Source organism: Columba livia, chromosome 2, assembly GCF_036013475.1.
Source record: "Columba livia isolate bColLiv1 breed racing homer chromosome 2, bColLiv1.pat.W.v2, whole genome shotgun sequence".
In the NCBI taxonomy this organism is placed as follows: domain Eukaryota; kingdom Metazoa; phylum Chordata; class Aves; order Columbiformes; family Columbidae; genus Columba; species Columba livia.
The window spans coordinates 130547450-130570293 of record NC_088603.1 but is presented as its reverse complement, the minus strand read 5'-3'; the positions used below and the strand labels follow the sequence as shown (position 1 = coordinate 130570293).

Genomic DNA, 22844 nt, shown 5'->3' with positions numbered 1-22844 from the left:
AACCCATAATGCAAACACATAGTGTGTTGTGAGCCAGGCAAATTTGTTGACTTTGTTTTTTTAGACTAGCTTTTACTCATATTTAAAGATGGTAAATACAGAGAGAATAAGAAAGTTCTTTCTTTGTTCTGCCTCAATAACAGTTCTATTGCCTTTTTGCCTAGGGATTTAGAGAGTGGTCTTGGCCATTTAACTCGTATCTTCAGCACGTCCATGAAGTGGAACACATTTTGCCTCTTGGTTATTAAGACCGGCCATAAAAATCCATTTTAAATGGTGACTTAAGAAATGCATCCTTTTCAATAAACATGAATTTGTAGCCTTAGTCATCTTTGATGATTAAAATATATGGTTGCATAACATAAAATGGTATTAATTATTCAGTCTAAGTGCTCTATTCTGATATTTTTTTGTACTTATACACACATTTTCTTTTCCTAGGTACCTTTTTAATGCTGAAATGGACACACTAATTGTGAGCCATGTGGTAAGAAGCTCCTTCTAAAATATGCAATAACTTATTTACTGGAATTTAACAGGCTGTGTACTTTAAAGCTTCTCTTGCCTGTAATCATGTGGACAAACCTTGCAAGTCCTATTGCCAGCTCAAGATTTGGAAAAGTAACGGCAGCGCTGAAACAGCCCCTGACATTGGGCAAGGGACAGAAAGGAGCTGATGACCTGCGACGGGACAAGAGACCTCACCAGGATTTGCTCACGGTTATGCTTCTGGCGACTGACATTTCCATTTTACTCAAAGCTTCTACGTCTGTGTCATCAAAGCCCCGTGAGTGGTGGCAGAGCAAACCGTAGCCTTCATTTTCAAGTTCAAAGAGAAAAAATTATTTACATGTCTAAATCCCAGAACCTGCTGTTCAGAGGTCACTCTTTTACCCATTTTTTTAAAGCATTAAGGTTTCCAAAATCTCTATTAAGAAAAAGGACACAGTTTGGGGCAGAAAAGTCTTATTGTTTTCATTTTGTCTAGTTTATTTTTTATTCTATCATCTGATTTTTGTCCTACCAGAGGAACATGGAAGATGGGATGTTTCTGTCATTGTTTACAATGAATGGCTGCTTAAAGCGACTGTCAGAGATTGCAAAACGAATTTTTGAACCTCCTTAAGATTCTTCTAAACCAAAGGAGAATGTATTTTAATTCATTAGAATTTCAGAGTTTATTTTGTAAGGAAAATTATTGATTCATGCAATGACTGCTGCTTTGCTGTTTTATCACATTTCCAACTCAGTATTTTTTATGTTCTTTTCGTTATGAATTTAGGCAAATGTTTAATTGTTTGTTTTAATGTTGCACTTTGTCTGTGTGTTTGTTTGTTTTAGATGTGTTTTCCTGAATCAGACCTTTGAATTTAGTGACAATTATTACCATTTCCAGAAATTCTTTTTCCATTCACAGAGTAAGCACTAAGAAGTCAAGGTTATTCAACAGAAATTAATAAATACAACCTGGAAAGGTCTTTATCTTCCAAACTACAAAAGGGTCTCAAAAGGAAAATGTAAAACCAAAAATAGATAGAAATTGGTTAATTCTTAAAAAATAATTGGATCTGAAAATAAAAAAAGCATTTTAAAATAAGAAAATTTTCAGGCATGGAAAAAAAGTGTTGCCTGACACAGTGTTTAGGGTAAATAGAAGGTGAATTGCTGCTACTGCAGTAGTGTGTAGGTCATTTTACCTGTTCTAGTTGCCCTATCTGTAAATAGATGATAATGCACACTTCTGCCTACTGTTGCACAATCTTTACATGTTTTACAGTGCAACAGAAAAGGGTTTCATAAAGTACTTAAATATTGCTTGTTGGATTTCTTGCTTTTGAGAGAAAAGACAGTTTGGACTATACATCTTGAAAGACCTCATTTCTTAAGGTGGTAATGGCAACTTTAAGTATTTTGTGTGTGTGTGTGTGTGTGTGTGTTTGTTTGGTTTTAACTCTTTAATGGACTGATTTTTGGGTATCTTTTCTGGAATGTGCAGATCTCTGAAGACTGATAGAAGGGAGGGTTACTGTGAATAGAAAAGCCTCCTTAAAGAGATCTTATGGTCATCAGAATTCTGTCATCCTCACAAAAACATACTTAGCATTAGCATGGCCCGTGTTTTGCATTTCATCTACTAAACTTTCAGAGACATCTTTGTCTGGCTAGTGTCTCAAGGCTGTTAAAATATATCACTGGAAGAGCCCTTACCTTTAGGCGAATTCAGATTGGATCATGCCATGATATGAAAAGTCATATGCAAATGCCATGGCTTTTCCCATTAAATAAGCATGCTGATTTCATTAATATTTCTTGAAAGAACAAGACCAAAAAGACTTGGATTGTTGTGAGTCTCCTGTAGAGAATTTTGGTGGCAGAACTGTTGCCATATGGCTGTACTTATTTTGTGCTGCATGAAAGGAAATGAGTGGAAATTGTAGAAAATCTATATCAAAGTAAAATGCTACAAGCAAACAGGCTATCCACTTATTATACTGACAGTACTGATGATGTCTACTCTGAAAATAGGCATGGAGTATGCTCAGGATGGTGTATCTCTTGAGCCCCACTTTGTGTTGCCTTCCTTTAGCTCTGCTCAAGACTGAGCTGTTGGGTTTGCCAACAGGCCAGATTGCTTAACCCGTCTTTCTTACCAATAGGCAATCTCAAGGTTATCCTAGGACATGTGACATTGCCAGAAAGGTGACTGGATGGTTGTCACTGCAGAGCTATGCAAGGGGACTGTGTGCACTGGAGAATTCTCCTTTTCCATATCCTAAATCATGCCCTAGACTTGACCTTGAGTATAGCTTTATGCTCTCACAACCTACCTTGATGTGTGTTCTGGCCTTGAACACAGATCTGAGTTTGTAAGGTTAGTGACATTAAAAAAAATGCATTCTTGTTTGAAACTTTCAGCATTTAAGGTAGGAAAGGCAATTAAGTAATCAAATACAGAAAGAAAATGGTTTATAAGAACATCAAATTTAGGAATACAGCACTTTGGTTTTTAGATTATCAGTGAAGTGACAAAGGTGTCTCTTACCTGCTGCTTTGCCTGTGGTAGGTGTCAGCTCACAGCTGAAGTGCAGGTGTATGAAATGCATGTCATATCACCGACACATGCTCACCAGATGCCACCAAAGACATCAGGCCCTACTAAAAAGTAAGAAACCATAATTATTATATGATATAAAGGGATAAATTAGGATTATTGGTAAAATAAATATTAAAATAGAGATTAACACTTGAGAATAACGTTTCATTTATTTGCTGTTTTTAACTAAATTCAGAGCAGTTCAAATATATTGGTACATCTTTTGGACTTATGTTTTAATTGTGAAAATGGCTAATCTGTGTATAGCTTATTCATGTTGCTATTTCAAGTTACTTTAATTGCGGTACTTACGTAAATTCAGGAAGCAGAATTGTATTCCATCTGGTGATTAAGTATTTACTTACATTAATCATACAGTCAGAACACACAGAATAATTAAAAAAAACTACTGAAAACTTGATTTAACATATTAGAGAAATTAATGTGACTAAATGTGTCCATGTAGGGCCTGAAAATTTAAACACACTTAAAAACATAATGTAGGAAACAAACAGGGAGCTACAAATGCTGTGATTTCACCAAGAAACCTGTTTTTCCTACTATTTCAGCTGAGTTATGTATCAAGAAGAGATGTGCATAAAGCTACTTTCAACTTTATTTATTTATTTATTTATTTATTTATTTATTTATTAAAAATGAATGTATTATATGTGCTTTCTGAGATTGAAGCTGTTTACTTTCACTCTACTGTGAATATCTAGCCCCAGTGAAATACCTAGGGAGACCTGGTATGTTAACTTAGAGATCCAAAAATATGTTTCCACTTCCCCATATTAGGTCCAGTAGTAAAATATTTTCAGACTGAAATAGATGCATGACTCACCTGAGGAAATGGTACCTCAAGTTGTTTACAAGATGGACACTTTCCAGGTCATGAGTCCTGTCATTCTTGTATCTATAAAATCCACTAAGGTGACCTACAAACCATCACTCTCTAGCAGATAATTACTCAGGAGCTTCTCCAAAATCAAAAGAAAGCCTACAAGTGGACCTGTGTACAGGGTGACATGACGATCCTGTCTCCTGTGCTAGACATGGAAGCAATTTTTATTCTTAATAATCTAGTTTGTCTCTAATACACTGAAATTCAGAATGATGTATATTGGCACAATGTATCAGATTACAAGACAAAAAAGTGGTTTTGCTCTATTGTTCTGGACATTTAGACTACACAAACAACAGGTTGCAATGCTATTCTTTGAAAACTCTAGTGGTATACGAATGTGCACATGTGCACAGCAGATCACTAGTTATTGCAGTAAAGGCAGTCTGTGCTTCTGCTATATATTTTCCCAACTGATGTGTTTTTTTTTAGAGGTTGTCATATGGTATAACACTTTTACTAGTTGACTCCTCCCACTTTTCTTCAAACCACATCCTGATTTTTGGCCTCAGAAACCAAACATATGCACAACTTGCAGAACAACACATGATATTGTTTCTGCATAACATCATACCAGCTGGGATATAAATTCTTACAGACAATTTTATGCATATGAAAAATACCTACATTAAGACATTTTCCATAGTTATGCAATACATACCACAGTAGAGCATATGGTCTATAGTCAGAGATCCTCACTTAGAACTATAAAAAAAGTCCCAACTTGGGCCTCAGATCTTCAGACAATGTAATTTTGAATAGATCATTCCAATTTATCTCTGTTGTGTATCTTCCTTTTTCTATTCTGTTTTGGATTTGTGAAATCCAACATCAGATATTTTGCTGGTATGTCAAGGATCCTTAAATTATATCTATTTGATTTATTTGGCATCAAGTCCAATAAAATTCTTATTTAACTAAAGAACAGCTAATTTCTGGTGAAATTCTAACCTGTATCATGATTTGAAGATATGCCAATAGGAAGAATTCATCATTTTGGGGCAATTTATTTCAACATTTATTTTCATTATTAGAAAATGGTTTTGTTCCTGATCTGTCAGTGTTCAACTTCCAGAAATATTACTATTATTATTATTATATTTTTCTTTTGAAGAATGGTGGGTTGGGGTGGTTGTCATGTTATTCTCCCTTCAGGATACAGTATTTTTGTACAAGGGTTTTGTCCCATGATCTATAAACTTTAATAAAGTTGCGTCAGCTCCCCTTTTTAAGAATCAAACAGATTGAGTTTATAGTTTCACAGCGAATAATGTTCTCCTGCTCTCAAATTAATTTTGAATGCAATTTCGTGAACTCTCATTTTTTTTCCACCATTCCCATTAAATATGGACAACAGAACTATGGGAATTATTCCAACAATTGCATCAGGATTCAAGGATTACTTTAGCTCTGTTCATGCAGCTTCACAGTGGCAGCTCATGTTGGGTTGCTGGTCCTCTATGGTCCATAAATCGTTGCAGAATCAAGGCATTTCAAGGCACTGTACCCCATTTTTTGGGGGTAAAATATCCTTGTATTGATATATGACCATGCATTCATCTCTCTCAAAATGCTCATTTTTTCAGTGGGTCTGGCTTGTAAAGAAATCTCTTCCTTGGTCTCCTCATTATGTACTACTCAAGTAATCTTTCTGTCATCCACAGATTTTTAACATGGTAATTTCTATTTGCACCTCCAGATCACTGCTGGGAATACTGAATAACACTGGCCACAGTGCTGATGCCTGCTGGATACCATTAGAAACAATTCAATATTAATTTTTTTTTAATGTATCTTTTGATGACCTGCTGGCCATCTCTTAATTGAAATTGTGATCACTGGTGTTTTGTAGTCAACCTTTTTTTTTTTCTTAGCAAAAATTTAGTGCAGCATTTACAAATTTTCTTTATACATTTTCAATTAAACAAACAGAAGATAAGCTCTCCATGAAAGCCGAAAAAAGTCAGTTGGCCATGCTGCAAATTAAATGCCCGGGATTAATATTCTTCAGTTTTCTCTGCGCCTGTAACTTCATCTCACCTTTTCAAAACATTTCATATATAAATAATACTGTTCATGTTTCAGAACAGGAGAGATTCTGATTTGCCTGACGTTTCTATTTTAAAATGTGTAGGGACTTTCTGAAATTATTGAAATTGCCTTTGGGAAACTTACAGAACTGATTCCAGACACTGGTGCATGCACTTTCTTAATCTTTTTTTAACACATTTTACTAAGCTTCTCTCTCCGATTGGGTAGTGTATGCTTTATAATCTGCCACAAAACATTAAATTCATGAAACTGGAAAAAAAATAATAATTAATTATTAGTCTATGCTTTTGCAGACACACCTTGTATTCATTTCTGTCTGTAAAAGAGAGCACTACATCTGTTATGTTGGCAAATAAAGGTACATCCACAATTCCCTCAAAACTTTACCAATGTCATAGCTCTCCTTCTTCTCATCCCCTAGTATTTAAGGGAATTTGATAATATTCCTGAGAGGTGCTTGAGTTTTTGCAAGTAAAGAGAAAGAAGGGGTTGAGCTTTGAGAAGAGGAGACTAGTTTAAAACGTCTCTCTTTCATTTTTTGGAACCTTCTCCATTCCAGAAGAAAGTTCTGGTGAAATTTGTTAAAAAGAAATTTCCAAGTAGTTTATTATTTTTAAAACAAATCTAAGACTTTTGGATTTATCAGACTTTTCTGCCTTTGTATAGGTTGAATATCATATCTAATAGCACATTAATAATTACATGTCATTTTCTTTATCCTCTTTGTGCACTGCCAGTTGGCAAAGGTGCCTCATTTCACACATCATTTGTGATGTCCTATGGTAATACTGTGTATTTTGGGGAATAGCTCTTGAATGTAGTCATTAATCTCCATTTTGAGATGTGTAGTTCCAGATTCTGGACCCAATTCTGTAATTATTCTAAGTACAGAGTTCTTGCTGAAGTCAATGGGCTAGCAATACTATGCTCAGATCCCAAGAGAAAGAGTACAGGTAATTTTAATCTACAGGATTGTAGGATTTCCCAGTCCTACAGCCAGGCTGAGGTGGCCACAACCCAGCATATGGAAGCAAGTTACTCTGTTTGCTGGCAATCAGTGACCCATTGGGTCACTGCAACAGGTGGGAATTGGGATTCAGGGGTGATGCTGGACAGTCTTACCACACTGTGGAGTGAAAGAAAGCTATTCTGATGGTCCTATTCCATTCAAGACAGCTAGCACAAAAGAACACTGTTAATTCCTACTGAGGCAGAGCAGGCACAAGTCAACAGTGATCCAGACCCAACTTCAACACAGAGACAGCTTGTGAAATTGAAAAACAGGAATGAAACAGAAAGTACAGTATGTGTCTGAGAAATCTTATCAACCTTGGCAGAGATATTTATTGCTCACTGCTGACTGAGAATCCTGTCTTGCTAGAGAGTAGTTGCAAGTTACTAATGGAGTAAAAATGTGGGGTGAGCAGAGAATTGCAGTCAATGGCTGATTACTCTGATGTCACGCTTTGGGAACGGCAGCCAGAAATGTGCAACTCATTCTGCCTTTAGAATCAAAGGCATCTAATTACAATCTCATTTTGTTAAAATACAGCGCTAATGATTTGCTTGTGCAGTAGCTGGATACTGTGTCAACTGCCATATAAGCTAAGATTTTCCATTTTAACAATCCTAGTTACAGTATCCGACTGCTTATGCATAAACATTCACCAGTTGTTGCTGTGTGTCATTGGAGAGGAGAAATGCAGCAGCTTCCATGAGTCACTGGCAGATAAACTTTGTGCTAAAATGTCCTACTTCACTTTAGAAGAGTTTTTTTGAGATATTCATAAAAACTGGTCCTTTAAAAATCCTGCTATACTTAGGTTATTCTGTGGCACATAAAAGAGGTTAAGCGGTTAAGCGCTGTTCCCTCTTGTAATATCCACCTCCCAGTTCTTTTTAATTTTTGTAATCTGTCTTTTTATTTTTTTTCCCTTGGTACTCAGTTGTTTGTACCTTTGGGTTGCTTCTCTATGTTTGAAACAAGTTATATATGATCTTCCAAAATTTTATTACCAAATGTGTATGTACACATTTTCAGAGCTCTCACTACTTGCAAAGTCTTATTTTGGATTAAGGGCTACTTCTTTTATCTTCCAAGCACCCTGCTGACAACAACTGTATTGTTAAATATCCACGGTACCTTGTTTTGTTCCCTACATATGTCTTTCCTTGAACAGACCCCGAATTAAGCGTGTGCATGGGTGGCATGTGTTAACATTTAGTATTATTTGATCTTATTCCATGAAATCATCTTCAGCAAATTCTGCACATTTTAATTTGTTAATTATAGCTAAGTCTATACTATTAAATATTTATCTGAAAGGAGTTCTCTGACAGCACAGAAATGAGGATAGCTTTCTAAGTAAATGTTTTGGTACACAACAGGGACAGTTTTTAGACCAAGCCACATTTTTCACATGACATTAGATGGCTCCAGAGTTTGATATGTTTGGTTTTCTCCTCTATGTCTGATGTGTAATTCTATTTCTGAATATGTTCCTTCTTCAAATGTGAATTGCAATAATTCTTTCACTCTAGCTGGCACTATGACAGTGCCCATCCTTCCAAATCCATGTAACTGGCATTTTCTTCAAGTGCATAGCTCTTGTATCTCCAGGTCTCTGCAAGTTTTTTTCAATAGCCTTTCCTATGAAGTAGTTTCCTATGAAGCTGTGGTGTCAAAAATCAGACAGGATCTTAAAGAAATATGTGTAGCAAGCTGTTCACACTCAAGTGGTATTCAGAGTATTAAGAGAAGAACAAGGTTTGTAATTATTATTTTTAAGCAGCACAGAGGGCAGCCAGAAGGGTTGAAGTAGGAACCATTCCAAGTATATATCCTGAAGAAGCAAAGGGGGCAGTAATAAAACTAAACTTCCCCTTGTAAAGAGAAAAATTGTTGGAAGGATGGACTCATTAGTTAGGTGCTGGGGTCCAAGTCATTCTCTGTTTCCTTCTCATTACCTCCAGGCCATGACTGTGTTCTAACTATATCCCAGATCAGAACACTACCTGGGAATATTAGTGAGCTGAAAAAGAAAACAGTAAAAGAGTTATGGTCCCAATGTCGGTATGAAAATCAGGACCATGATCTTTTAACTGCTCCAGTAAAAAGTCAATTGTAATTTCTGCTTCTTGGAGATGCCCAGCATATTCAAAGAGCTCTCCACAAGTTTACATTCAGCTCCGTCAGATTAAAAAATCAGGAAAACACTCTGATGAGCTCAGTTTCCATAGGCTGCTTGGGCAGAGATAGTCAAGAAACCAGCCCACTCTCCAGTCTCTGCTAAGTCCTCATTTGGGGGCAGGTTTATTCCTACAAGTGAGCACCAGTCCTTGAGTTGTTTGCCATCTGTGTGCAGTCAGTACACTGGGTATCATTGCTGTCTTCTCCTTCCCTGACTCTCTGAAAGAGAGTTTACTGGTGATTTTGCTCTGCCAGACAGCAGAGGGATTCTCTAGCCTCTGTCCTTGGGAGTGGTGCAACAGAAGAAGGGCAAGCTGGCACTCACTGCTGCTCTTATTCTTCCCAATGTTACAAATTAAAACAAGAATATGAAAAACCCACATGACTTCATCCTTCAGACCACAAGTGAAGCTGAGTCAGCAAGTGGTGAAGAAAACTATCTATATTTATAGTGAAAGAACAATTATTTCTTTTTCATGAAATGTTTGTAGCTAATCAACTCAAATAACTGCCTATTTAATAAATACAAGCTGCATACAATCCTGCCAAAAATGCTCTTGGATGGTATATTTTGCATTTAATAAGTCTCAAAAGTTATTAGATGATCACTTTTTTAGTCAATAGACTAAGATCTAAGATTAGAAATTTATTTGGATTTTTAAATGTTCATAATATATGTTGATTTTATTCATATCCAAGTTTAGTTTCACTGTTTTCTGTAAAGGCAGTGGTGGCAGGAACTGAACCCAAAAGCTAGCACTTAACTATTTCTTTTCATATGTCCTAATCACTTTCCTAGACTTTTCTTTGTCTTTTTTCTTTTTTTTTCTTTTTTTTTTTTTTTCTCTCCCTCACACTTTTTAGGCATACTAAATGCGTTTAGCTTGAATCCGTTACAGTTTGAAATTCGCAGAAATCAAGCAACTATATTTATACATGTAAGTTAAACTCAAATTACCCCATCTGAATATTTTTGTGTTGTTTATTATGTAAGTGAACATCCATTTGATACAGGTCATTAAAGTGTCAGACTTTAATATCAATATATATTTATTACGTGATTTAAAAAAAAAATAAAAAAATCAAAAATTATGTATCATGTACAGAACACTCTATGATTAAGAAGATTATGCTTTCAAAAGAGATTTAAGGATAGTATAATTTCAAAACTACCTTTTATCTCATTTGGTATTATTTATTTCCTACCTTTGAACACATACCATGGACATCTTAAACTCTGAATACCTTTGTTTTAATCACTTTATACTGCTCTGTCCTCTCCTTCCCCCAGGACCTTTACAGAGGTGCAGGTAGCCAGGCACAAAGGTTCAGAAAGCAAAGTTGGGAACAGTAAATTCTATTGACATTAACTCCTCATGAATTTCAGCACACAGATTTATCCATGTAAGTCCCATTAAAATTAATGGGAATCATGTGACTCAACCCTCTGCATACTGAGCACTTTCCTCAGTGTTCTGAAGAGTGTGTGTCTAGTTTCTGAGTCCTTAAACAAAATGGTGAACGTGCAGTGACAATAGATGATTTAAGTGTCACATGCATTTAACGTATTACAGAGCTTTGAAGAAACATCTATAAAAGCAGCCTTTGCATCACAAGTCAAAAGTTCCAAGGAAAATTTAATTTATATTGAAAATTTTGGTATGGTTTTCATCAAAATGATAAAACAGACTACTGTATTTGCAATTTACCATCTAACTATACAACATTTAACTTAAATCATCATACGGAATGCAATAAATGAAATATTTTTCAGAACAATGGTTTAAGCTTGGTGTTTTTAATCTATTGAACTTTTTTTTTAAAGAGAGTCTATTAATAGGCCATTAACAGAGACATTATTTTAAAATGAGATTTCAAGGAAAGGTTATACTTAAATAAGCTACAGTAAGAATAGGCATAAGCTGATGAAACAACTTTCAAATAAATAATGCTATAAATAATATTTATGATGTTATGCCCAAGCAATGTGAAAACAAAGGCTATAATTTACCTTTGAATCATATATATCTATTCCTATGTCAATGTTTGGAAGTCCACTGACTTAATAAGAAGCTATATAAGCATGAGGAGGTGAAGAGAAGATAGTGGAAAAAATGGCACATGGGCACTGTAAGGATGCTCCAAATACTCTCTGATTTGTAGACTATCCTAATTCCTTCCCTTCTCCCTCTTTCTTTTCTTTGGAAGTGAAATTTATGATATTCAACAGAAACTTTGGAGGAAACTTCTGCACAATTATATGCCATTTACATTAAATCAGAGTTGAGATGTGTCCTAGTCATAAAATCTTTCACAAAACACAATCTCTTTCTTAGTAGCCAAAAAAACCCTGAAATTTTCTCAGCTAGCAGACAATGGCATCAACTGTATGGAACTTACTAAACAAAACCAGTTTGTTTATTTTTGACTCGGGAAATGCTCTCCCTTCTCACCATGTTCAGCAATAGTTTTGTATTCTTCTATATTTTAATAGACTGAATATTGGATCAACTGCTATGAACCTCTGCTGTCTTCATTTCTTACAGGAAATGTAGTCTTGGCTATTTCAACTTCACCTTTGTTTTGTCATTAGGATAAAGAGCATGTACATGTTAATTTATTAGTATGCTGAGAAGTAGTTGGTACACCTAATGTTTTCAAGGTAATTTGAGTAGACAAGCATAACAGAAATATTTTCTACCATAGCTGTTATTGTTTTCAGTGATATCTTTACTGAGTGGATTCTCAACTTTGAGATGCAAATACACAGATGAATGGACTTAATTAGTTCTGCTGTTCTTGAAGTTACCTGGAAGTATAAGAGAGACTTTTGGTAGTAGGTTTTTTTTTTTAGAAAACCTTTTTCCTGATGTATTTTTCCTCCTACCAATTCCCAGATACTCTACTATAGATTGTGGTTTGCAGTGATCAGAAAGGATGCTGACACAAGATATTATTGTTAAAAGCAGATACTGAGATTTTACTTATCAGCTTGAGACACTTTACAAATAAATTCATTACCGTCGTAACAACAAAATCAAATACAATCTTATTCATGTACCATAGAGGACAGTTCTGAGTTTTGTACAGGAATGCTTTCAATTTTTATTGCTAAAACGTGACTTCTTTATTTTTTTAATCATCAGATATTTCTGAAAAAGTTCAAGGTTTAAATGTCTCTTACAGTCTTCATGATCATGAAAGCTATAATAATGGCTTTGAATCTGATATTTGGGCATTAGCCCCAAATGCTTACTAATTATGCCCTGAAGTAACACCTCAGGATGAAAGAAGCTAAATGGGGGAAAGAATATAAAGAAAAAAAACAAAACAACTATTCTTCTTTAAAAAATTAAAATTGTTCATTCAATTAAAAACCCTTTAATAAAAGTCCACATTTGAGTTCAAGTTGCCCACGGGAAGGTCTAATTCATGCTGGCCATTAATGAAAGGTTTATATGACTATTAAGGAAAAACTGACAAGTTGCCACAGAAACCTTAGTAGTGCTTGTTAACATAAATAAGAAATAAGAGGTGGATGCTTAGAATGAACCCTAAATTCTACTTTTATAAGGTCAAACTTAGTAAAATGTTAATAGGTTTAGAAGATCTGTAATTTCAGCTACTGATACAATTCTATGTATGTTTTTAAATGTTGTACTGAAGTTTCTTTCTTTTGCAGATGAAAACTCTACGGTTTGATTAAATGGGAACAAATATCTGGAAATAAATTGGCAATTGTAATACTTCTTTGCTCAATTCACTTAGCATAGAGATAATATTTTCTAAACTGGAACTTATATCAAGCATTTGTACAATGCAAATCAAATCAATGTCTAGAACTGGTTCATGAACAAATGAAAACAAGTAAAATCTATTTTTTAAAAAATAAGTTGGTGGAAATTAATATTTTTCAGAACTTGCGTAGTGGTTTTTGCATTTATAACACTCCAGAGCTTCAGTTATAAAGACAAAAGAAACATAATAATTCCTATTTGGAGAGAAAAACAATTTTGAGGCATTAATGCATTTTTTTTTTAAGATATGTTCATTTCTGATGCCTCATTTTTTTTTTCATGCTGAAAATTTGCCAGTAGGCATTCTGAATTGCATTCCATATCACTTAAAAAAGTAGATTTACATGTCTTAGTCAAAGTCATATATCAGGATAGTACCAGAATGAGGGAGAAAAATAAGCAAATAAGCTTTTTTAAATTTAGAACTCTGTCATAACAACTGGATCACAGCTATTGTCATATAACTCAAATCCAATGGTTTTCATATAAAAACATTTCTAATTTTGCCAGAAGACATTTGTAAAAGTTATGTAGGATGAACTGATCTGCAGTGTTGCATGGATGTTTTCTTAGACTATCAAAAAAACCAAACTGTAAAGCAGAGTTTATTATACAATGCCAACAAATTAATGTAGTTTAGAGCAATCACTATAAACCATTAAAAAGTAACACAACCATCAATTTTTCCATTGGTGACTGAACTTTAGCAACAGAGTTGGTAAAAGATTTATTAATTTTTACTTTTTTACAACACTGGTAGCATGTCCATTGATTTCACATGGAGTTGTCAACACAACAAATATTACAAACTTTCCAAAGCACTCATTACAAATAAATTAAAATTTTAAACTACATCACTGTCATCTTTAATTTATATCTCGGAAAACTCTGAACTTAGGGTGGGATTAGAGCTTCTTATCACAATCAATTATACTTCTACTGCTTTTAAAAATAGTGTTATTGTTGCCTGTTAAGACCCTGGATGTGAACAAATTGAATAACTGTCAACCTAGGATGTACATATCTCTGTCCTTAAAAACAGGTTATACTGGCTTTTTACATATATGTATATGTACCTTATATACCTTTTTTTCCCCTAAATTCTGGGAATTCTAGAGTTTCTTCAAGTTTCCCTTTTTTACTGTTTTGCACCCTATTCTGTGTTATGAGTGCTCTCTTTGCCAGCTCACACTTCTCTCAAAAAAAAGTCTCTGATGATCCCGTTTACACTTCAGAAACTTCCTCCATTTTTTTTTTTCTTTTTGTCTAGGCTTCTTTTCTCCAGCAGTGTAGCTGTCTTTGCTGTGTCCCCGCCCGTTTTTACAATTTTTATTATTTTATTTTATTTTATTTTATTTTATTTTATTTTATTTTATTTTATTTTATTTTATTTTATTTTATTTTATTTTATTTTATTTTATTTTATTTTATTTTATTTTATTTTATTTTATGGGTGAGTCTCCCTCTTATTTGCAAATATTTGTGGACAGTTTTGTGACTTCTCCTGCTCCCAAGCATTGCTATGCTCTTCCTTTGCTCTGGTATGAGCAGGACATAGGTCAGCAGATTTTAAGCTTACTTCTGTTGTCACTTTTTATCACTAGCTGCATACATGATTTCCACCAGGCAGATTTCTGCCAGTTTGACCAGTTTCACTCTTGGCATGGGGCTGCTGTTGGCAGTAGTTGGCATCACAGAATCACAGTATCACAGAATGTTACGGATTGGAAGGGACCTCAAAATATCATCTAGTCCGAACCCCCTGCCGGAGCAGGAACACCTGGGTGAGGTTACACAGGAATGTGTCCAGGCAGGATTTGAATGTCTCCAGAGAAGGAGACTCCACAACCCTCCTGGGCAGCCTGTTCCAGTGCTCTGTCACCCTCACTGAGAAGAAGTTTCTTCTCAAATTTAAGTGGAACCTCCTGTGTTCCAGTTTGAATCCATTACCCCTTGTCCTACCACTGGTTGTCACTGAGAAGAGCCTGGCTTCATCCTCATGACACTCACCCTTTATATATTTATAAACATTTATGAGGTCACCCCTCAGTCTCCTCTTCTCCAAGCTAAAGAGACCCAGCTCCCTCAGCCTTTCCTCATAAGGGAGATGTTCCACTCCCTTCATCATCTTTGTTGCCCTGTGCTGGACTCTGCAGCAGTTCCCTGTCCTTCTTGAACTGAGGGGCCCAGAACTGGACACAATATTCCAGATGTGGTCTCACCAGGACAGAGTAGAGGGGAAGGAGAATCTTTCTTGACCTACTAACCACCCCCCTTCTAATACACCCCAGGATGCCATTGGCCCTCTTGGCCACAAGGGCACAGTGCTGGCTCATGGTCATCCTGCTGTCCCCCAGGACACCCAGGTCCCTTTCCCCTACACTGCTCTCTAATAGGTCATTCCCCAACTTATACTGGAACCTGGATTTTTTCCTGCCCACATGCAGGACTCTAAACTTGCTCTTGTTATATTTCATCAAATTTTTCCCTGCCCAACTCTCCAGCCTGTCCAGGTCCCGCTGGATGGCAGCACAGCCTTCTGGCGTGTCAGCCACTCCTCCCAGTTTGGTGTCATCAGCAATTTTGCTGATAGTACACTCTATTCCCTCATCCAAGTAACTGATGAATATATTGAATAATACTGGTCCCAGTACCGACCCTTGAGGCACTCCACTAGATACAGGCCTCCAACTAGACTCTGCCCCATAGATCACGACTCTCTGGCTTTCCTTCAGCCAGTTCACAGTCCACCTCACTACCCGATCATCCAGGCCACACTTCCTCAGTTTAGCAGCAAGGATGATGTGGGAGACTGTGTCAAATGCTTTACTGAAGTCAAGGTAGACCACATCTATCACTCTGCCATCATCTATCCGCCTTGTTATGTCTTCATAAAAGGCTATGAGGTTGGTCAAGAGTGATTTCCCCTTGGTGAAGCCATGTTGACTGACTCCAATGACCCTCTTATCCAAGGATAAGATTATCCAATGATGTGTCTTGAAAGGGCACCAAGGATAAGTTGCTCCATCACTTTCCCAGAGATGGAGGTGAGGCTGACCAGTCTATAGTTACCCAGGTCCTCCTTCCTGCCCCTTTTGAAGACTGGAGTGACATTTGCTTTCTTCCAGTCCTCAAGCATGTCTCCTGTTTCCCAAGACTTGGCAAAGATGATGGAGAATGGTCTAGCAATGACCTCAGCCAGCTCCCTCAGCACCCACGGGTGCATCCCTTCTGGACCCACGGATTTATGGATGTCTAGATTGTTTAATTGGTACCTAACCCAGTCCTCATCAACTAAGGCAGACTCCTCCATTGTCCTGACTTCCTCTGGGGCCTCAGGAGTACAGGGCTCCTCAGGATAGCATGCCAGAAGGCATAAGACAGCTCTGGGTGACTTTTTTGTCATTGCTTGTGTTTGTTTGTCCATTTAAATAAGTGACAATCCTATTCCTATATGGACTTTCTTCTTTCAGTGCCATTTTGGCTTGTTCTACTCTGTGTGGCTCTCCTGCCTAGCTCTGATGCAATAGACACTGGTCTACCTAGTAGTCTTAACTTTTTATAGACTACCTGTTCTATCTAGTCTATCTATCTATCTAGGTGTCTATCTTGTTTTTAGGACCTATTTTTCATCCTCCAAATTCATTTTGCCTTACACCGGACTATCACATTGTGGTCCTTACTAATCCAATTTGGTTTATACAAACCAGTACTCAGAAATATATCACATTATTCTTGCTGTGGTTAAGAACAGGAACCGTAATATCTTTTGGAATCACTGTACTAACTGTTCATGTTGCCACATGCATGCTGGAACTTTTGTTTTGCCTCCATGCATTCAGTAGCAGCTATAATCCATCATGTTCACTGCAAGTTTATGTTCTGAAATATGGAACACCTCCATCCTATTAATTTTGTCATTTAGGAAGCTTTGTTATGTCCAGGCAGCCAAGACTTTGCAAAAAACAATACTGCCTCATTCTTCCAGAAGTCATAATGTTGCTCTTAAATATGAGATGTTTGACAGAGCCCTACAAGCTCCCAGCAATCTACTTCACATAGAGACAACAATAATTTGCCCTTTGTTAAAAGTAAAATGTAGGAATGGGTGCTCATATTTATATACCACCTACTATATTCCTGACTCTGCATTCCCTAGCAGTGAGGTGATAGACTAAAGAAGAGAAAAAAATTGCTCAAGGTCTTTCTTTACTTTTTGCAGTGGCTTATAGGCAGATGGACTACAGAGAAATGATATTATATACTTGTAAGATTCAACTAAGATAAAGTTTCTTCTATAATCTGCCATGACAACTTGAAAATTTTAGGTTTTAATTGTTTGCTATATATATTTCACTTATTCTCTTACAGTTCAAAAGTAGCAGAAAATACAGGACAACAGAAGTGGCAGAGAATCAAAGTATTATATTATCATACAAGTATATTTCCCTAAAAATAGATGTTACATAAACCATGAAGAAAAAGGAAGGAGTGTGCTCCTTAATCAGAAAAACACAGCAACTACTTAAAAACAGCGTGCTTCACTAGGAAGTCCATACTGTATACATACTTCAAAAAGAAAAATGGTGTTAACTGGACCTCTGCATATTTCCCATGAATTACTTGAAAGCATTATGCTATGTCCTTTTCTGCATGTTTTCCATACTTCATATATTCTCATAAATCTTTTATAAAATATATACTGGAGTTATATCTGCAGTCTAATGGTTGAGGATTTAAAAAAAATTTGTGGGTTAGAAAATGTGTCTTTAGACATACTGTATTTCAAAACTTCTCATCTACCATCTCCAAGCAAAGGATGTTCCACTGGACTGTTCCTCCTTCAGAGGGGGAATAATTTTCATTATTCCTTTATGTTGGATTGAAATTTAGTCTTGCTTTTACATTTATTTTCCCTTTTGTTGGCTTACTTGCCCTTCCACACCCTTCCTAGAGTCATAAGCACAAAGAATGTTCTTATGATAGTATTGAAAAACCCTGAATTCCACTAGTTTGAATATTTCATTTTTGGCATAACATGAGGCACCATCCCAGGAGCAAGAATTTTGTGCTGCTTCCAAACCCAGATCTTTTCTGTGGCAATGAAGTCTTTTCTGCATCCAAGATATCAAACTATCAGGCTGTTGCTTTTTAAAACCACAATTGAGGAAATACATCTGATTTAAATAAATGAGTTTGAACATGCCTAAAGCAATAGTACAAACATGTCACTATTTTCCTGCCTCTTAATATGAGTCCAATTGAGTCCATTGGGCAAAGCATTTTCAAAGACATCTCTGCTTTTTTCATTCATGCATGGTTAGAAATACAGGAAATTATTATAGGATATTCTCATTATATTCTAGATGTGAAATTCTTTTCGTGGTTACCCTGCACTTTAAAATTGTTGTACTTTGCATAGATCCATCACTCTTTGGTACACAGCTACTTAGACAAAAATATCAGAATTTTTCATATTATCTTGGACTTGATTTCTTTAGTACTTAAGGAAAGTTTAATAGAAAGGTTTTAGTTGAAGGTGTAGGGGTTTACAACAAGCCCATATTTTGCTGTTACTAATGTCTTCTTCACTAAAATGTTACATAAACCTTTGCTAAAGTGCTTTTCCATTGGCTGAAAAGAATTGTATACTGCAGGACGTTAACTGAACACGGCTGTCAGTGTCAACCATTCCCACAAATTCAACACACAGTCTCTTGTAAACCTCTTGAGCTTAAGGTCAAATGTTGATAGTTTTTAGTTCTCATAGTGATGTTGCAGAACTTTATACTCATAATTTTAGAAGCATTCTGCAAATTTTCACATAGTTTCTTTTATATGTAGTCGGTTTTCATTCTTCTTTAGCTTAAATAGCTCTTCTCCTGCTATATAATTAATTTACAAAGTACATCTATATTCTCTCAGCTTCCATTTTGCTTAACTAAGTTAAGGTGCTTTTCAGGTCTCACCTGAGCTTCTTAACATCTCTTTTCTGTTTATCTGAAGCACTTTTGGTTTGAATGCAACTGTCTTGCAACAGAGTTGTCTGTGCTATTCCAGAGGCAGTCTTTATAAGACCTTGCGCAAGTGGTACTCTCTACCAGTACTAGAAAACATCCCAGAGCATCCTAGGATTACACTTCTCTTTTTTATGGCAGCTTCACACTGGTAGTGATAATCATCATGTGATTGACTGATTAAACCTGAGTCTTTCTCCTCCTGTACTATTTCGAACTGATGAGCTCCCAGCTTATAGCAGAAATTCTCGTTATTAGTCCCTGAGTGCATGACCTTACACTTTGTACTATTAAATTTCATCTTGCTTCTATTACTACAGTCGTCAAGGTCATCTAATTCTTCCCGTATGATATTCCAGTTCTCCTCAGTATTGGCAACTCTGCCAAAGTTTTTGTCATCAGAAAAATTTCATTAGCACACTCCTAGTACTTGTATCAAAGCCATTAACGAAGATATCAAATCATACTGGTGCCGAGACCTATCCCCGAGGATCTCCACCAGTTATTCTCCAAACTGATAGATTTCCTTTCAACAGAAGTCATATTTATCTCTTGTTTAAAGCCACTTTTAAAATGTTACAATTCTTGTGCTGATTACCCTGTTTAACTGGTTTCCCATGTGGTACTGCAGTGAAGACAGATTAAAGTTGTTTCACCGTAGAGGAAGAATTATAAACGAAATGTGAAAATATGACCTAACGAATGCAATTCAGTCAAACCAGGCCTGCATATCACCCAAATTATTTGGAATGTTGGACAGGAGAAGACAAAATCTGACTAATGATGTAAGCTTTAAATCTACTGAGCGACATTAAATGAAAACTAGAAAATCAGCCAGTAGAAATATCCCTAAAATATAAGTTTGCAAATAACAAAACCTTTGCTTATAGCAAATAAGTATTAAAGTATTTCCGGACATCAGTATATTCCTATATCCAAACAATGCTGCTTTACATTCACTCAGTATAACATCATTATTTAAGCAATAATGATACAACAGTCCATTATGAGTTGGTTGTTCAGTTAATGAAGTGCCTGAGGTGAAGGCCACTGCTTTACTTACCCAACACAAGGTTTTATTAAGAAACAAGCATTCATCTTGATCACGACACCAATTCAGCATCTACTAAATTGACAGCTCTATCTAGCAATAAGTTTCTATCACAAAGTGATATCTGCTGTCATCTGACAAGTGAACTTCATTCCCTACCTAGATTTAACAACTGAGACTCCTCTACTGCACAGAGTATCAGCTCCATTACTTTATAGCAGTAAAACACACTCATACTATCAGCACTTATGTTTGTTGCCCAAAGAAATTTGATTTATTGATGGCTATCACTCCCAAAGCTTAAGCCCCTTCACTGATTGTTATTTCTTATATATGAGTAATTTTTTAGGTTAATTTTAATAACTGGAATCACTTTACTATTTGGCTTAGACCACAGCCCCAAAAGCAACCATGTCTCCACCCAATTGTTTTGGCAGTGAATGATGTCAGAGGAAGGTGGCTTATGCCACACACTTTTATTTTCCTCCAGGTCTCCGCCTCTTTTCCTTACTATTTAGAAAATATCTTCTATAGGCTTGGTGGATATAATTTTATACCATATTAGAAAGAATTGATTACAAATTGATGTACTATGGGTAAAAAATATTGTAAATTAGAACTACAATAAACCCCAAATTAAATCAAACCCTGGATGGAGTTAGGACAGCTTTGCCCTACTGATTGAAAGATGGCTCTAACACTGAATGAATATTGTTAAACTTGATCAACTTCTGCGTGAAAACCATGCTATATATTTGATCAACTGTAAGGAAAAAATGCCTTTCTTGCTGCTTACGATATATGTTGAGGTCTGGGGCCCCCAGCATGAGAAGGGCATGGACCTGTTGGAGTGAGTCTAGAAGAGGGACATGAAGATGCTCAGAGGGCTAGAGCACCTCTCCTATGAAGACAAGCTGAAAGAGTTGGAGTTGTTCAGCCTGGAGAAGAAAAGGCTCCAGGGAGGCCATATAACAGCCTTCCAGTACCTAAAGGAGACCTACAAGAAAGCTGGAGAAAGACTTTTTACAAGGGCATGTAGTGATAGGACAAGGGTTAATGGTTTTAGACTGAAATAAGGTATATTTAGGTTAGATATAAGGAAGGTATTCTTTACCATGTGGGTGGTGAGACCCTGGAACAGGTTGCTCAGAGACGTTGTGAATGGCCCATCCCTGGAAGTGTTCAAGGCTAGACTGGATGGGGCTTTGAGCAACCCGGTCTAGTGGAAGGTGTCCTTGTCCCTGGCAGGGGGGGTTGGAACTAAATGATCTTTAAGGTCCCTTCCAACCCAAACCCATTCTATGATTCTATGATTTGTGAATAATCACAAGTTCATAGCTGATTATTTCCATTCTCTTCCATTATCCTGTCTTAGGGAAAACACATATCATGTACTGATGCTGTTACTTACCTATTTCTGCTAATTTACTAATGGCTTAAAGCTTCTTTGTATATGGCATTGACTTCAATCCAGCACCTCCACAATGTACCAGTAGTTGCCACAGTTGTAAAGTAGTGCATGTCCCTAAACCACCAGCTGAAAGCCTTTCTATGGTATGTCAAGTATACCTACAATATTTGTTCAAATTGAAATTTAGATGATGCTGTCTTCACATGCATCAAGACATTTTATATTTCTGTGATTTGGAGTTAACACTTTTCCCAATCCCTGATAGAACAAGACTTTTGATTATCTATGGAGGGTGATACACAATTCTTCTTTGTTCATCCTGGAATAGCAAATAAGTATGTTTACTCTGTCATCTGAAAAGATGATACCCTGAAACCACACTATTGAGCCTGTCACAGCTATGTTAGGGGGAGGTGACCCATTTACTGACAAATAAGGCTAGAAAATACGAAGATAAGCTGAGAATTTATTTAAACAAAACTAGTCCTGTTATGAACTTACTTGTTCAAACAGTGGACTAAGTAATGATACCTTATCTGTTCACCTGTTATGACAAGACAACTACAACTACAAACACCGTTTTAATTTTTTAAAATAATTTTCATCACATTCCTCATTTCATTGTAATGCATCTTCTCTAGAACACGTTTTTGAAAGACATTCTTCTACAGTGTTGTTTAAAACTTTAAAATTTATTTCCCCTCAGACACAAGGAGTACAAGGATCGATCACACACACAAGGACATTTGAGAGATGCACAATGGCATTACTGCTTGGATATTTTTTTCATAGAAGTTAACACCTGGAGAGGTCTTTATGTTGTGCTATTGGCTTTTCATTATGTACCTTCACATTTTACACCATTGTTCTGTACTGAGTCCAATAACTTGTGTTTGCGTAAAGCATATCTTCCAGAAAGAGAATCAGTCTTGATCTGTAGACATGAAAAGATAGGGAAATGATCATACCATTTTATAACTTGTTCTAGTGGTTAACCACTCATGGTTAACATGTGGCTTAGTTCATCTTCCAGCCATTAGTTCTTGTTATCCCTTTCTTTGCCTGATTAAAAAGCACTTTAGTACTCTGTTTTTCCTCATTGTGAGAGTGCTTATACTTTCACAGTTACCTCTCGGTCAAGTCACCACTCAATCTTCTTTTTGATAGACTAAACAAACAAAACTCTTAAAGTCTTTCACTGTAGGCATTTTATCCAACTGTGAATCATTTTGTGGCTCTTTTCTACATCATCTCCAGATTAAAAAAAAAAAAAACCAAAACCAAAACAACAACAAACCAAAACCCTTTAAACTCTGAACAACAGAAAT

The 22844-nt window shown here is 36.2% G+C and overlaps 1 long non-coding RNA gene across 1 annotated transcript in view; it reads left to right on the top strand.

Annotated features, from left to right (window-relative positions):
• Positions 1-13891, top strand: part of LOC110363797 (uncharacterized) — a 39578-nt gene extending 25687 nt beyond the window's left edge. Inside the window, exon 2 of the long non-coding RNA XR_002422131.2 lies at positions 442-13891. This is a non-coding gene — a long non-coding RNA (uncharacterized LOC110363797). The remainder of the gene's footprint in view (positions 1-441) is intronic.
• Positions 13892-22844: the final 8953 nt, after the last annotated feature.